Source organism: Aethalodelphis obliquidens, unplaced genomic scaffold (genome assembly GCF_003676395.1).
Source record: "Aethalodelphis obliquidens isolate GAN/ISIS:26980383/991018 unplaced genomic scaffold, ASM367639v1 scaffold34, whole genome shotgun sequence".
Lineage (NCBI taxonomy): Eukaryota > Metazoa > Chordata > Mammalia > Artiodactyla > Delphinidae > Aethalodelphis > Aethalodelphis obliquidens.
This window is the reverse complement of record NW_020837978.1, coordinates 785,793-802,418: the sequence shown is the minus strand read 5'-3', so window position 1 is coordinate 802,418 and position 16,626 is coordinate 785,793. Positions and strand designations below refer to the sequence as shown.

General features: G+C 51.9%; 1 long non-coding RNA gene across 2 annotated transcripts in view; it reads left to right on the top strand.

Annotated features, from left to right (window-relative positions):
* The first annotated feature begins 2,584 nt into the window (after nt 1-2,584).
* LOC113631647 (uncharacterized) overlaps nt 2,585-16,626 on the top strand; it is a 142,346-nt gene continuing 128,304 nt past the window's right edge. Inside the window, exons 1-3 of one of the 2 annotated variants that reach the window (XR_003437464.1) lie at nt 2,585-6,254; nt 6,791-6,939; nt 7,094-14,492. This is a non-coding gene — a long non-coding RNA (uncharacterized LOC113631647). Of the gene's footprint in view, nt 6,940-7,093; nt 14,493-16,626 lie in introns of both variants that reach the window. The other variant, XR_003437463.1, reaches the window with a different exon arrangement.

Here is a 16,626-nt window from a genome sequence, read left to right as displayed (position 1 = left end):
CATTTGATAAAAGTTTAAAAACTACCCTTTGCATTAGTTTGCTAGGGCTGCCGTAACAGGATAACACAGACTGGCTGGCTTAAACAACAAAAATATATTTCCCATGGTTCTGGAGGCTGGACGTTCAAGATCAAGGTGTCAGCAGGGCTGGTTTCTTCTGAGGCATCTCCTTGGTTTGCAGACAACATCACAGCACCATGAACTTGGCCAGTGAGAATGGAAGGTACATAATCGGTGGCACGTGCTGCGTGATGTGTAGAGGGTCCGTGTAAGATGAGGGGCTCAGTTGTTTATCGGAAAATGCTGTCGTTTTAGGTGGTCTGACCATGTACTCACTGCCCAGAACAGTCCCATTTTCTGCTTGTTGCCCCCATGTAATTATTATAGGGTCCCCCTTCCTCTTAAAAGTGTTCCAGTTTTGGACAGTAAATTCTACGGGCACCCTAGTTTTGAAGGTCCAATAAATAATGATAAAACGGTTGGCCTCTGTGTTAAAAATGTTAGGGCTGTCGTTTTCTAGTCCTGGCTTGAAGTCTGAGCTCTGCATTATTCCCAGTTAGTTTCTTCGCAGATTCTGGTGCTAAGCCAGACTCAGCCTGTTCTAAGGTCTCCTCCATCCTTTTCGTAAATGATCCCATGAGCCTTCGACTTTGAGGTTCAGCTTTAGCTGGGAAGAGCCTTGTCCTGGTCTTTCCCAGCCTAGGCGGGTACATTCAAGAAGTGGTCAGCTGCTTTCTAATTAATTCCTCCTCCCAGGATGGAGTCTGTGCTGTTACCTGAGGTAGGCTGCATACCCGTCTGTTGGCGTACGCTGGCCCCCTGGAAAGGGTGGGCAGGATTGTATAAGGCTGCATCACAGCACGTGCAGAATTTAAACGCTGGGTATAATGTCCAGAAAGTGTGCTGGCGATGCCGACCGAATCAGACTTAATCAGCGTGTTTGCTTTTGCAGCAATGAAAATAATGTGTCCTGTGTAGTGCTGACGGTAATCTGCCCTAATTCTCCCTTTTGAGTTTGGAGGATTCCTACAACTTCTCTACCAAGTTCTTCCCGAGTTATAGCAAGAGCGCCATCTCTCCATGTTACTGCTGTTTTCACGTACCTCGAGTTATGTGCTTCACTTTCAGAGTCTTCCGTGTCAGCTGGTTTGCACACTGCCTTCAAGTTCACTTACAGTCTATGGGGCCGACTTTGTTCTCAGGCCAGACTGGAATCGAGCTATTCTCTGTTGAATTTATAGTGCCTAGTGCCCCAGGAATAGTGCCCAAGCTATTCTCTGTTGAATTTATAGTGCCTAGTGCCCCAGGAATAGTGCCCAAGCTATTCTCTGTTGAATTTATAGTGCCCTACATTGTAACCGATATATAATTTCTCCATTTAAAATTCCCCATCAGGGAGTTTAGGTTATTTCTCTTCCTCCTTCCTTCTCATTTAAGCTCTTTATCTGTGAATTAGAAATCATCCTGATCGTGCTCAACAGCCAGCAGCCTAGCGCTGGTGCTACCATACTAAAGGGAATAGTGTACAAGTTACGATGGGCAGTTGCACCGAATGGAGACTACGGGCGTCTTTAGGACGCTCAGAAGTTCCCTTCAAAATTCCACCAGACCCCCATCTAACTCCTTAATCTTAGCTAAATGAAACTGAGTATTGACTATGGAGCAATAAGAAATATTAAGACAATATTATTCTACTAGTTTTATGCCCCAGAGTATCTGCCACTCAAAATAGTTGATCAGTTTACATTTTTAAATGAATAAACACATGACATCATTCATGTGTTTAAAGCACTTCAAAAAGCTTTTTGTTATGGAAAGTTCCAAACAATTATTTTAAAAGGTAGAGAAAATAGTGTATTGAACGCCCATGTACCCAATATCCCACTTCAACAACTACCAACTGGTGGTCAATATGGTTTTATCCTTACTTCTTCCATTCCCCTGCCACCTACATTTTTTTTTTTTTAGATGTTGGGGGTAGGAGTTTATTAATTTATTTTTGCTGTGTTGGGTCTTCATTTCTGTGCCAGGGCTTTCTCTAGTTGTGGCAAGCTGGGGCCACCCTTCATCGCGGTGCGCGGGCCTCTCACTATCGCAGCCTCTCTTGTTGCGGAGCACAGGCTCCAGACGCGCAGGCTCAGTAGTTGTGGCTCATGGGCCTAGTTGCTCCGCGGCATGTGGGATCCTCCCAGACCAGGGCTCGAACCCCTGTTCCCTGCATTAGCAGGCAGATTGTCAACCACTGTGCCACCAGGGAAGCCCTGCCTACATTTTTTAAAGGACAAATCTCAGATATCATATAATTTCATCTGTATTTCACTATGTACTTCTGAAGATAAGAACTCATTTAAAAATATAACATAGGGCTTCCCTGGTGGCGCAGTGGTTGAGAGTCCGCCTGCCGGTGCGGGGGACATGGCTTCGTGCCCCGGTCCGGGAAAATCCCACATGCCACGGAGCAGCTGGGCCCGTGAGCCATGGCCGCGGAGCCTGCGCGTCCGGAGCCTGTGCTCCGCAACGGGAGAGGCCACAGCAGTGAGAGGCTCGCGTACTGCAAAAAAACCCCACAAAAAAACAAAAAAAAAAATACAAAAAATAACATAATACCATTATCATACCTACAAAATTAACAGTAATTTTTAATATCATTAAATACTCAATAGGTGTTAAATTTTCAATTATCTTGAAGATGTCATATTACTTTAAAGTCATTTTTATTGAAGTGCATTTTTCATGTAATAAAATGTACCTATATTAAGGGTGCAGTTAAATGAGTCTTGACAAATGTACACACTCCTGTAACCACCATCATAGTCAAGTTAGAGAACATTTTCACCACCACAGGAAGTTCTTTCATGCCCCCTGCATGCAATTTCACCTCCTCTTCCCAATCTCAGCCCCAGGCAACAGCTCATCTGCTTTCTTTCACATTTATATGGGCATAGAAATAGAGGAATATAGATATCTATCTATCTTCTTCTGGCCACTTAAAACATTTACTGCTAACAATTGGTTCTCAGCAATTTGATTGTGATGTTCCCCTCAATGGTTGGTGTTTATCCATCGTGTGTATCCCTGAGCTTCTTAGACCTATGGATTTGTTATTTGCATCAGAGATGGAAAATTTCCAGTCATTATTCTGCAAATAATTTGTCTTTGCCACCGGCTCTCTGTCTTCTTCTTCCTGGACTCCAGTTACATGTGTATTTGACTACTTGATATTGTCCCACAGGTTGCTGAGTTTGTGTGTGTGTGTTTTGTCTTTTTTCCTTTCTACGTATTATTTGAATATTTTCCATTTCAACGTCTTCCTGTTCACTGACCTTTCTTTTGTAGCATCTGATCTGATGTTACAATTGTCCAATTAAATTTTCCCAACAAATAGTGTATTTTTCTTCTCTAAAAGTTCCATTTGATGCTTTTTAAAAACACTTTTCTTATGTCTCTTCATCATGTGCATGTTTTCCTTTGAGATTTAAGTATACGTATAAGAGCGCTTTAGAAGTCCTTGTCTGCTGTTTCTAACATCTCTGTCATTTATGGGTCTGTTTCTTCTGACTGATTTTCCTTCTTGTTATGGGTCATAATTAGCTGTTTTTTGCATGTCTAGTAATTTTTGATTGGATGTGGGACGTTATGAGGTTTAGGTCGTTGAGTGTTTGGGTTTTGTTTTCTTAAAGTGTTTTGGATTTTGTTTTGCTAGAAAATTAAGTTACGTATTTCTGATGAATCCTTACCAGGTTTGTATTTAAGCCCTTTTTAGGGCAGTTCTGGACTAGTCTGTACTTTTGGGCTAAGTCAACCCTATTACTAAGGTGTGCCCCTCTGGCATCTCTACATATTGCTCTGGGCGCTCAAGCAGGAGTGTCCACATGGCTGGTTAGAATGTGCATCCCTCCCAGCCCTGTGAAAGCTCTGGGAACTGTTCTTTGTCCAGCCTTGTAGAAATATCCCCTATGAATGCACAGATTTGGATTCAGCCAGAGGCTCAAGGGGCCCCCATGCAGCTTTCTGGAACCCTTCTTTGCACAGTTCAGTTCTCTCTGGTACGGCCTCCCTGAACTCTGATCTGTTTCCCTCAACTCAGATGTGGAGCTCCTCTTAGATGCTCCTGTCCCTTTGCTGTTGTTTTAAATTTGCTTTCAGGCAGAAATCCAGGAGATTGTAAAGCTCAGCTTCTTTGTTTCTTTTTCTCCAGGGTCAGAGTCATATTGTTTGATATCTTATGTCTAAAAACGTTTTCATTTATGTTTTGCACAATTTTCTGTTTGTTTGGGGGAGGAAAATAATCTGTACTGGTTTCTCCTTCATGGCCAGTAATTTAAGTTGTAATTTTAAAAAGCAGTTTGTATACTTGAATTGGGATTCAAGTAAAATTCACACAATGTGATGGGCTGGTGTCTTTTTACCTTTTTAAATAATTAAGTCCATCCTTCACCTTCCTCGCTCTCTCTTTTTTCTTCCTTTTCTTTTGTTGAAAACTGGGAAAGTTTGTATGTTGAGTTTCACACGTCATTCTGGATTTCACTGACTGTTCCCATGTGTCGTTTAACTTATTCCTCCATACACATTCCCTGGTAACTGGTGATTGAACTGAGAGACTCGATCAGATTCAGATTAGTTTTTTTTTCAAGATGACTTTAAAGGTGTCGGTTGCTTTTCCATCAAGCGACACATGCCTTTCTGTTGTGTTAGCAGCCACTGATGCTCAGTAACTAGACTAGAACATTTCATTTAATTTGCTGATTTATCATAGAGACTGGGCCTCAGCAAGGATGAATTTCTAGACTGGGCAAATGGGACTATTATTTCTAGCCGTGTACTTCAAAATATGAATTACAGTGACAAATTGGAGCTCCAATAAAAAGTGGAATGTTTTTAAACTTGCTCAAAGAAAAGTTGACCCATTTTTACAAAGTGGAAGGAGGCCAGCCTGAATTATATCAGTCTATACATGTGACTTTCAAAGTTGTTCTCTAATTAAAGCTGGGCTCAAGCAGTGCTGCCGGGGGGGAAGACACCCTTTCTCTGCAATGAGAGGCGAGAATGACTTTTCGGATCAGTCATAAGACAAGGATGCTTCTTCGGTGCTTAAGGCACGTTAAAGCTTTTTCAAGTGTAAATTTGTTTAAATACGTCCTTTCCTGGTAGTTTGTGGGGATGACATGTTAGCTTTGAACATAGGACTTTCTAGGTGAAGTTGAATATCTGTCCTAGCTCTAATACTAGTTGACATGATACTGTTTATTTTTACAAAGCACTTTCACTATGTTCTTTCATTTCTTCTTCCTCAAGATTTTTCTCGATATTAGCAACCTAATTTTGTAAGACATGGAAACTGGAGCACAGAAGACCCGGGACTGGGAGAAGCTCGTTCAGCTCCTGGCCTCCGCTGTGGTTGACACCCTCCCCCCTGCCCCACCCCATGCCCTGGAACACAGCCGGAAGGTCCTCCAGTCTCCCCACTCGGCACTCCTGTGCAGAGGAACCAAGGCCGGCATTTCCTCGTAGCTTTTGGGACAGTGATCGCAGGTCAGGTGTGCGTGCGGTGTCTTGCTTTGAGCTTCCTTCCTCCGTGGTGTCTCGGACTCTCCGGAGCATCTTTTCAGGTGTTGGTTGATCGTCATTGGTAAGGTCGACGAGCAGAGCGTGTAGCTGTGCTCCCAGAGTGGTCCACGCCACACAGGCGGTCCGTCTGCAGCCGCCCCTGCCCTTCTGGAGCGCTCCCGGGATGACCTGTATCCTTGGTGAAGCGCGATATTGGTTTCCCAGGCTCCATGTGCTTATTTGGGGAGCATTGCCGTGTTAGTGACCTTCACCCATCACACTCCAGATACCCCTTAGAGGGTAACCTCCTCCTCTCTAAAATATTTGTTTAGTGTGGGATGTTTGGTTTCGACTTTCTGGGAAGTCCGTTTTAAAGGATGCTTCAGCTGTGTCAGCTCAGGTGTGGTGACAGCCGCTTAGCGTTGATGTGACCGACATTTTCTTCCTGCCACACTGGACCTCATATTCTCGGCCTCTTTGTCTCCTGCTCCTCAGGGACGTAAAGTTAAACTTTATCTTCACTGTTCTTGTAGAGCTGCAGCCACCAGACATCCCAGATTTGGGCAAAAGCCCTATTTCGACTCTTCTGACTAATGGTCCACACAAATTGTTGAGATGCTGTCCGGAATTCTGTATATTTCAATGTTGAATCTGTCTCCCGGGCTGCCTCCTTGAAAGCAGAGATGGACAGAAACATCTTTTGTAAGGTCTCACCTCCTGTTGATTTGAAAACTATTGTCATTGGATCTTACCGCAGGAAATTAGTTTCCTAGTCTGGGTTACCCTGAGAGAGGCTGGCAGAGAGGCCTGTAGGCAGGCGGTTGGTTTGGGAAATGATGCTGGCGAGCAGGGAAAGGGGGGAAAGAAAGGGGGGACCCTACAAGCTGCCTTACGGTGGGGGACTGGCCCCCAGAGGCCTGCCCGGGTGCCTGGAGAAACGCGTCTTGGAAATGTCTGCTTTACCCACGAAGGGTGGAGCCTCTCTCCGTGGCCCTGTCTCCCGCTGGTCGGCGGTGGCCCAGTGGGGTCACTTCCTGTGTCGGTGCCCATACGTCCCAGCAGGCACCCGAGAGACCTGGCCAAGCTGCCTGCTCAGAGCTGGTGGCAACAGTGGCTGGAAGGGGAGGTGGGCCGGGGGGCTCCAGCGGTGCCCGCCAGTGGGGTTGGATGTTTTACTGGGGCAGAGGGAAACAGACGCCCCATAGGTACCTTTACATGAAAGTACTTCTTCATTTTTTACCAGATCTCCATTCCTGTTGAGACGTGAGTCACAGTGAGAGAGAGCGCCTGCCCTTACGCAGCTGCCCACGGCCCCTCCCGAGGAGTCGGTCTGCGTCCCGTTTCCAGTGTCCCCCTGCCCTGGAGGGGGCATGGTGGCTCACTGTGAAGAAGGTACATTTCTTTATTATTATTTATTATTATTTTTTTTTAGAAGGTGCATTTAAACAGCACAGTTCTGAGGGCCTGTCGGTTTACCAGACCCACGTCAGTTCAAGCAAATCACGCGTCCTTTTCAGTATTCTCTTCATCTTTTATTATCTTAAAGGGCATTGAAGGATTGGTCACCAGAATTGTGCGGAGGGACTCCTGTGAATGGGAATGTATTCAGCTGGTCGTACTCATGAGCTTGTAGCAGTGAGGCCTCAGGGCATCCTGACTCACAGAGAAGGACAATTTCACTTTGCCACGGAGACCGGCCGGTTGTCATGCAGACAGGAGCGGGCGCGGGCGCGGGGCTGGGTCAGGGGAGGCTGCCCTGTCTGCTTGGAGTCCCGTGCGGGGCTGGAGGCCGGGGCCGCGCCTTCCTCTCTCTGCTTGGACGCTGTCTGTCCACTTGAATACAGTGGATGCTTCACAGTCTGTGAGGACGGGGCAGGCGGGGACCCTGGGGTGTGGTCTGGCCGAGGCCCCGCCCTTTCTGGCCCCGTAATCCTGTCCGGTTGCCTCCCGTCTCCGCAGCTCTTCCCTCACTGGGGGAGTGAGCGTCACGGGGAGGATTAAACACGAGCCTGCTTGGAGGCAGTCAGCTTAGCACGATTGCCTGGTGAGAGACGAGAGTGCAGAGGGTCAGCAGGCAGTGCCGCCCAGGCCCTGGCCGGTTCCTGTATTTTTCCCTGAGGAGGTTGACCTGCGCACCCCCGAAGCCTTGAGCAAGTTTAGGCCGCTGCCAGGACGGTTACGGGAGCTTGGAGACGCTTTCTGGGCCAAGGGGCTGCCCAGACTGCCTGTGTGTGAGCCGAGGGGCCTTGGGATGCTAACGCTGGCCGGCGCGTGGTGGCCCCCCTCCTGGCCCCAGAGTGTCCGAGCGGGTCGAGACCAGGCCGCCAGGGACGTGTCCGCCTCTCTGCTCCGGTGCACTGTGGTCCTGCGTGCACGAGGCCCCCGCGAGGCTGGGGGCCAGAGGCGTGAAGAGGGGCAGGCTTCTGACCTTTCCCCACCGGCTGGACCGAGTCCTTGGGAACAGCGACTTCACAGACTCTCTCACGAGCTCACCACACGCTTAGCCAGGGTGGAAGGAAGGCTCTCCTGCTCCAGGTCTGGGCGCCTCCTGGGTCAAGTTCTCAGCTGACGTGGGGTCACCGTTGCCCTCTGGGCGCTGTGATCTTGTGGGTCCGTGCAGACCCAGAGGGCGTGGCTTGAGGATGCTCGGATGGCAGCACGTGGAGGACAGGATCATAGAGGCCGGGTGCCCGGTATCCACCGGGAAAGGACCTCTCGATCGGGTGAGTTTTGAGAGGGTTTTGGGAAACTTTGCTACCGCCCTCACCCACGGGGGCAACTGCAGACCTGGAGTTTGGGAAAAGAACAGGCAGGACGGCGCTTTTCTCCACCGCGGGCGGAGACCAACCCGGTGCCTTTCTGTCTGTTTGGCTGTTTGGGGCCGGGAGGCGGCAGCCAACGTGCAGCATCTCGTTCACTCTGGAGACACCCCCTGTGGGCCTGGACTCAGTGCGTGAGGATGGCCAGCTGCCCAAAGTCAAGGGGGTGGGGGGGGTCTTGGCCCCGGGCTGACCACAGAGCCCCCGAGCTTTACACCGACGTCTCCTGCCCGACACCCACCGGGACGCGGCCGGGTCTGTGCACCAGGCGCCAGCATGGGCCCCTCCTGAGCACTTTTACCCATGGTCATTTCACAGCTCCGTGCTGCTGCTGGCCTGCGTGTCGGCCGATCGTCAGGTGCAAACGCAAAGCTGAAAGTAAATCAGGCCCCCCCCAGCACACAGGGTCCCCTCGGAGAGCTTCCTGGTCAGCGTGTCACCGGGGCGATGTTCCTGCCTGAGGAGGAGAGGCACGGATGTGTGTGTGCACGTGTGCACGTGTGTGTGCAAGCACACGTGTGCGTACAAGTGCATGTATATGAGCACATGTGCCTTAGATGTGTGTGTACATGAATGTATGCATGTGTGTACACGTGTGTATGCACGTAGGTGTGTGAGTGTGTGCATGTATGCATGTGTGCCCATGTGTGTGCATGTGTGTAGGCGTGCATGCGGGTGAGTGTATGTACGTGAAGGAGGACCGGAGGGAAGTCCAAGCGCTTGGAAGCACACGTGAGGCGTTGCTGGAGCCGCCTGGCTTCTGGCCACTTTCCTGCCATTGACCAGCTGATCCAGTCCCTTAACTAACCTATTGGGAGGTTAGTTCCGTCAACGGTTAGACACAGGGATTGGACTGGAGTATCCCAAAGAAGCCTTGGCGACTCCCGGTCGAGAGCCGCTCAGAGCAGCCTCCAGCCGGCCTTGCCTGTGGCTCCTCTCGGGGACGAGCCTTCCTTGGCGTCTGTGCCCTTGAACTTGGGGGGGGGTGTGGTCCGCGTGCCGGCCCTTCTTGTAGGTTTGTTCTAATCCTCCATCTGGGCAATGCTGGTTTTGGCTGCATTTCCCAGCTTCCTCCTAAGAGCTGTGATGGGTTTTACCTCCTGTGGTGTGGCCCCGAGGGCTGTGGTACCACCCAGTTCACAGGTGAGCTGAGCGATGGGACAGCCCAGGGGACAGGCTGGAGGGCAGGGCAGCAGCCGCTTGCTGACGCCAACGTGACCGCCCTGGGGAGGACCGTGGGCACCCAGAGCCTGGGCCTCCAGGCTGCCCAGCGAGCGCTCAACCCTGACTTAGAGCTGCTGAGATGGGACGCTTGTGTCTTCCTGACCGAGGGCTTCTGGGCGGGGGCGGGGGCGGGAGGCTGCCTGGGGGGTGTGAGCTGATGCCTGGCTCCCATCAGAAAACGGGGACCAGGAGCTGTGCTGCTTGGAGGGTTTGGGGGAGACCAAGGACGTGACGAGTGCAGAAGGGCTAGGCAAGTGCGCGGCCAAGGGCACGGTGGCCAGGCTCTGGCCGGACGCACTTCGGTCAGCTGCGCGTTTCCTCCTTTGCGAGGAGTCGGGCTCCAGGCATGGTGGGAACAGCCCTTCCAGTCTGCAGAGCTTTGGGAGCAAGGGCAGGACTAGGGTCAGCCGAGCCGGGGCCAGAGGCGGGCTGAGGGCGAGCTGGGAGGGGCGGCTGCGAATTGCGCAGCACTGACGGACCAGGTAGCTGGCGAGGGCGTTGTTTTGGTCGCGACAGTGCATTCAGCGGATCACTTTCTCCTCTGGCTTCCAGGGAGTCCTGACGTATTTGGGATCTCTGTAGATTTTGACTCTGCCACCCTGAATAATAAAAGGCAAAGGCAGAGGCTTCTGTGCCGCGGGAAGGCTCTGGGCCCGCCCCTGGGGCTGCAGCTGTGCGCGGCAGACAGAGGCAGCCTGCAGCCCCCGCTGGGTCGCTGAGCTCGGGCGCCGCCCTGCGGGGCGGTTTTGGAGACACACAGCTGAAGTGCTAGGTTCCTAGCAGGGCAGCCAGGTCGCAGCAGCTTCACCCTCCTCCGGGTGCCCACGAGGCCTCCTCTCTGCTCCACGAGCTCCGTCTCTAAGGGCCCCGGGGGGTGGTGGTGGGCAGCGGGCCATCTGCTGAGACTCGGGTCCCATGAGGCACAACGCTCGACGAGCGTTTCCAGGCCGCCGTGTGACGTCGTCGTCATTTCCCCATCTTGCTGGCGAGGACCCTGGGGCCAAGAGCCTGGAGCGACTTGCCACGCGGCCAGACGCCCGGGTGGCGCCCCGAGGCCTGGCCTCTGACCGCCCCCCACCCCCCTTGGCGTGCGCCCCGCTTTCTGGAGGATGGTCTGTCAACAGAGCCTAGTCTCTGCTTCAATAAAGGGAGGTTTAAGTTTGGGAATGAGAAGAAGAGGGTCGGCTCCGTTGGAACCATCCCAAGTGACAAAGGCCACTTCTTCCGGGGGTGGGATGGGGAGTGGCAGAAGGGACAGAAAAAGTCCTGGAGGGGCAGCTCAGCAAGAGACCCAACAGAGCAGGAACCGCTGCTTCGGCTGACTCAGTCCGTCTCTTCCTTCCTCCCTCCCCCTCCTCACTGCCAAGCCCCTGGCTCGGTGACTGAGTCACCAGTGAGATGTAACATCAGCTCAGCCCGCCTGCCTGTGACTCTCTGTGCATCAGGGGTCCTACATCAGGCTCTTTCCAGCCCTCACTCAAACCCCTACACTGAGTATAAACAGAAGTGAAAGTTGTAAATTGGGTGTAAATACATTCCACAGAGAAAAAGTCAGTAGCCAAAAATGACAAAGTTTATTATTCTTAATATACAAAGAGTTATTGCTAATTAATAAGAAAAAGATGAACACTCCGACTGTAAAATGGGCAAAGGGCATAAACACATAACACCCCCAGCTAGAAACATCCCTAGAAGAAACACAGAGTCAGCCCACTGGCATCTGGAGGTAAGTGGAAGCACAGCCCCGCTCGAGGACACGGCTGTAGAGGCAGGTCTACCTGGACTGAGTTCGGGGGTCACTATTTATCGGCTCCTTGACCTTCGGCAAGTGAAGCTCGCTAAGCCTTTGTTCTCTGTGAAACAGGGGCAGCGGTACCTGCCTGCAGGGTTATCGTGAGGGTGAAAGAGCGAATTCCGTGAGGAGCTTAGCCCAGTGCTAAGCACGCTTTCGTCATCACTGCTAGCAGTACGGGTGCACTGATAACGAGCCATGTTCGTAAGTTCACACCTCACTGAAATCAGAGACAGGCGATGAAAACAGCAGTGGAATATTATTTGTTACCTATCAGGTTGGGAACAAGGTGGAAGGATTGGTAACAGCCCCTGTTGGTGAGGTGCTGAGACAGTGGGACCCGGCACCCACCCTCCATGGAGCGGTTTGGTGGTTTGCACTGACGCTGGAACTGCAGACGGGTTTTGGCTCTTCTGCTAGAAATGAACCCCACGGAGGTAATGGGACCAGTGCACAGTGACGAATGTGTAAGCATATCTATCCTGCCGTCGTTTGTATGAGCAACAATTCAGAAGCAACTATAAATGGGTCAGGTTAACACGTTTTACACCTTAGATTTACACAATGTTATGTGTCAACCCTACCTCAAAAAAAAAAAAATTCAGAAGCAACTTAAACGTCCCTTAGTGAGGTTGATTAATAAATTGCACTTCCTCCGTACGAGGGAATCCTACACGACCTCTAACAGCATGATGAAGTGTCCTAGCCCTCCACTGGCCATCATGGGTGAAGCTCTCTGACACTGATGGATAAACAAAGTGGGTTATAAAGTAACATCTTCCTGTGTCTCCATTTGTGTCCATCCACCTGTTAGTTCAGAAACAAGTTTGGGAGGATGCACCCACTTTAAGATGCCGACATTCCTTTCTTCTTGGGAACTAATTTTATGATTTGATTTTTGTGTGTCTATTATCTTTCAATTAGAAAAGAAGAAAGGAATGGATTTTTTTTTTTTTGTCCTTTAACAGCTTACTCTATAAACAGAGATCTGCATGTTGATTTTGCTCATGTAAACTGACTAGGAGTTGTGGTCCGAGAACACGTCATCCTAGCTTTCTTCCTCTTCTTTTTTCCTTGTTTGTCGTTCAGAAGCGTTTCTTCATTCTTTAGTCTATGACTCACGCAGGAAGACAGAGAACCAGTGTTTGGCGAGATCTTTCCATGCAATGGAGAGAACCTCAGCCTTGGCGCCAGTGAAAGGCAGGCACGTGGCCTTGCCTCTCCGCCCTGAGAGTGATGCGGTTCTGCAGGGGTGGGGTGAGCTGGAATGATCCGGCCAGCGTCAGACAGTCAGACATTCGGCTGCTGTCACACACAATAGCCCTGGGGCCAACGGTGGTAACAAGACGAACTTAAAACCTCCTTTGCCTGTGCTGCTGAGAATCACTGCAGCAGAAGGATCCCTGAGGCGTCCGCTGGACTGTTACCCAGCTGGACACTTAGGGGACTGAAGGGTGCACCACGATGGCTCCCAAATCCTCTACCCATCTCTTCCCCTCCCGGCTTGAACTTCCCACCATAAGCCGGATGTTCACGGTGCCCCAGTCAGCCTTGTTCTGTGCCGTGTTCAATGTTGAGCAACCGTTGCTCCAGCTGAGCTGCCCAGAGCCCTGGGGGCAGGCGGGGCAGGAGTCGCCATCATCATTTTGCAAATGAGGAAGGAGCTCAAACAGACCTGGGGCTCGTCTGGGGACACGGCATGGCCAGAACTGACTCTGGGTCCTCGGTCCCCACTGGTTTTGTTTTCTTCCCTGTGACTTCACAGCTCTTCAGAAAGCCATTGCCATCATGCTCTGTGGACCGCCCGAGATCTGCCCTTCAGTTTCCTGACTGAGACACACAGTTTTAAAGTGTGATCCTGCACGTGCGTGCGCGCGCGCACACACACACACACACACACACAGAAACCGAAGTTTCAAGAAGCAAAGCTTAACCTTTCTACCCCGTGTACTCCATGACTCAGCTGTTTTCTAGTCTTTTCATTCCATTCCATCCTATTCTTTTTCCAAATAGGAAAAAGACTCAGTAACTTGATTTCGTGACCCCTGGGGACGGTCCTCTGGCTGCCCAGCGAGGCAGATTTGGGATTCCTGTGAGCAACTCCGGAGGGTGGGCTCCCGGGCCGGGGTCGGTGGAGCCAGAGGGGAAGGGCTGAGCTCGCCGTCTCTGCAGGACGGAAAGGGGGGCTGGGCAGGGTGGGTGCAGACGGAGGCGGGCAGGTGTGGACGGTGCACCTCTCGGGCTGAAAGGCCTGCTTCATTTTCCTGCCCCCTGTCTTTCTTTGCACGAGGATCTTCCTGGTTGCCTGGAGGCCTCTCGGCCCTGTCTCCTTTCCAGTTTGGGGACGGGCAGCCTCTCTGGGGAGGACTGGGCAGGAAATGCAGCTTTCCCGCCCCACTGGCTGGTCAGGGCATCACGGCCACGCCACCAGCTGCTGAGGGCCCTCACTGCGGCTGCGTCCCCGGGTGACTAGACCAGGGTCTCCCTGGAGTCGCCGTGGGCCTTCAGCAGGCTTCGGGCCAGGGTGCCCTTGAGCTGCACCCCGACAGAGACCCCACCCAGCCCGGGACGGGAAGCCTGCAGCCGGGCTCTTCATCTTTCCTGGTCGGAGATCGTTCTGAGCTCTGAAGAACCTCACGAACCTTACAAAACACACAAACGCACACGCATCAGAAAACTGGGGGTAAAATGTCTCGTGTTTCACGGATGCAGAAGTCGGTAAAAGCGGGAAAGGGCTGTGGACCCAGAGGACCCTAAAGGCTGAAATTCAGCGAAGGTGATGTAGGAAGTGATTCGCGAGGAAGATTCTTCCTTGCAGGCTCAGTTTTATCTGGTGAATCTCACTGTCTGTTGCTTTGGGCGTCACAGAATCAGCCCTCTTCTTTTCCACACTCTCCCCTGAATTTCTAGCAAGTTTTCCTCGTACGTTAGGCTGTGTATCATTTATGCTGACACCCGATTATCCCCCAGCCACGCTGCAGGAAGAGCTGCCTCCAGGAAGGCTGCCTGGAGCTGGCCAGGCCCTGTCTTGGTCCAAGGGCTCCAGCTGCTTCTTCCTCTTTTGCTACATGTCACCCCCACTGGCTCTCGATCTGGATCTGTCCAACGGGGTAAGAATACCCTCCCAGAAAGTTGCTGCAGGGATGAAATGAGACTGTTCATATAAAGTACTCAGCACAAAGTGTAGCACACAGGAAGTGCTCAGTAAATGCAGACTGTTATCAGTATCACTGGCCACTGCCTTCACTTTGGGACTCTGCATGAGCTGGGTTACTTCGTGCACATCAGTGTCAGGCTCTCCCCTTCCTTCAGATTTCTGGTGTGTGTGGTTGAGGGCGTGCGTTTGCGTTTCTAACCGCAGCATTAGACTTGGACTCAAGCACTGGGTCCCCCCGTGCTGAGAACCGGCCGGCATCTCTCTCGGGTGGTCCCACGTCAGGCTCAGAGCAGCGCCAGAGGTAGGGCTGCTGCCCTGGGACCGCGATGAGGATGCTCGAGACTGCCGAGCTGCTGGCGTCTCGTGTCCGCGCTGGCGCCCTTCCTGCTGTATTGCTGGGCTGCCTTCAGTTCTGCTTTCAGAAGAAGGGCCATTTGATCTCAAATTTATGGTTTTCCATGAGTCTGAGCACTCGCAGTAAATCTGGGTTGCTTCAACCTCATTGTTAAATGGGTCCCTTGTAGCCTTATTTCTTGTTGCGATGTGTGAAAAAGCTCCTTTGATGGACGAGGACAGTTGTAGACTCTTATTATTGTTACATAATAATTCACACTTAAACAGATTTATCACTTCAGATTCTGGTTTAAGACACGGCAAAAATCCATGTTTTCATTGAAAAATTATGTGCTTTTCATAGACTCGTAAGAAAACGTGCATGGCTGTCGTCTGGGAGCTTGAGAGCAGAAGTCGCTGTGTATGCCTTCTGTGTCTTCTTAGATCCTAGGGTAGTTTAGACGCAGAGTAGACAATAAATGCCTAAGGCGCTTAGAAAAGGACCAACTCCCAGTTTGTATGAAGTGGTGGCCAAGGGATGAACACCTGAAGTTAAAAGGCAGAGCAGCCAGGTCGAGGGGGCCAAAGCCGCAGGACTTGCAGGGCGGCTGGCCCCTGTCCACCGAGGGCCTCCCCAGAATATGGCCTCCCTTCTTGTCTTAAAGGTGTGCTTTGGGAATAGTCAGCAGGAAGGAGAAAGCTAACCGCTGCAGTCAGTGCTTTGGTGGAGGAAGGTTCTAGATCACGACAGGTGCCTGTCATTGGGGTGAAGTGTCTGAGGCGTGAGATGTACGGCTGGTCAAGCTTGATGTGCCCCTAAAATACTGGAAGATGGGCAGTCCGGGGCTAGCACCGCTACTCCACTAGGTCCTCAGAGGCCCAGGCTCCTTCCTGCTGTCTGTCCTGTCACTCCCTAGGCTTCATCATCCAGTAGATGCTTGTGCTCCTGCCATCACACTCACATTCCAGCCAGCAGGAAGGAGAAAGGGGCAAGGAAGGGGGCCTCTCTTCCTTGTATGCAGGATTTCCCACTCTGCTTGAACCCCATTGACCAGAATGCACTCACGTGGCCACACATAGACAAGGATGCTGGGAAACGTAGTCCTTACTCGGGGCAGCAGGGGCGAAGAACAGGGAGCCTAGCATTTAAGGAATGGGGAGAACCTCTACGGGGCCCGGCGTCAGCTTCTGCCACGCTGCTCAGGGACTTGATAGCTTAGGCAGAGGGGGGTTGGAGGGTCCCGCGTGAAGCCCTGGAGGGTAGATTTCAGTAACCTGGGCTCCGTGTTGCGGAGCTGAAAACCCGGGTGACTGACTGGTGGGCTGGGCCGCTGCACCGGAATCGATCTGGAAGACGGGGAGAGGCAGGGACAGGACTCCAGGGCGACGGCGTCTGGGGAAGGCGTCTTCGGTGGTCAAGCGAAGGTTCTGGAGTCAGTCTAAACTTGGACTCACGTCCCAGAGCTTCTGTGTGATCTTGGGAAGTCGCTGATCTCTGGAAGCGTCCATGTTCTCGTCAGCCCCGTGGGATGCCTGATATCCACCCCAGGGCTGTGAGTGGGGCTGAGGGGTGTAACGTGGGGTGGGGTGGATGTAGGTGTTCAGGAAACGGTGTCCGTTTTTATAGCTGCCCACCCGGGAGCAAAGGTGGGCCTGACACCTGGAAGGGTCGCCCATCAGCCTGGGCCAGCTGAGCTGCGGGCAGTGGGGAGGGAAGGGCCGGGGGCGGGGTCCTGCCGTCCGGTCTCAGCTCC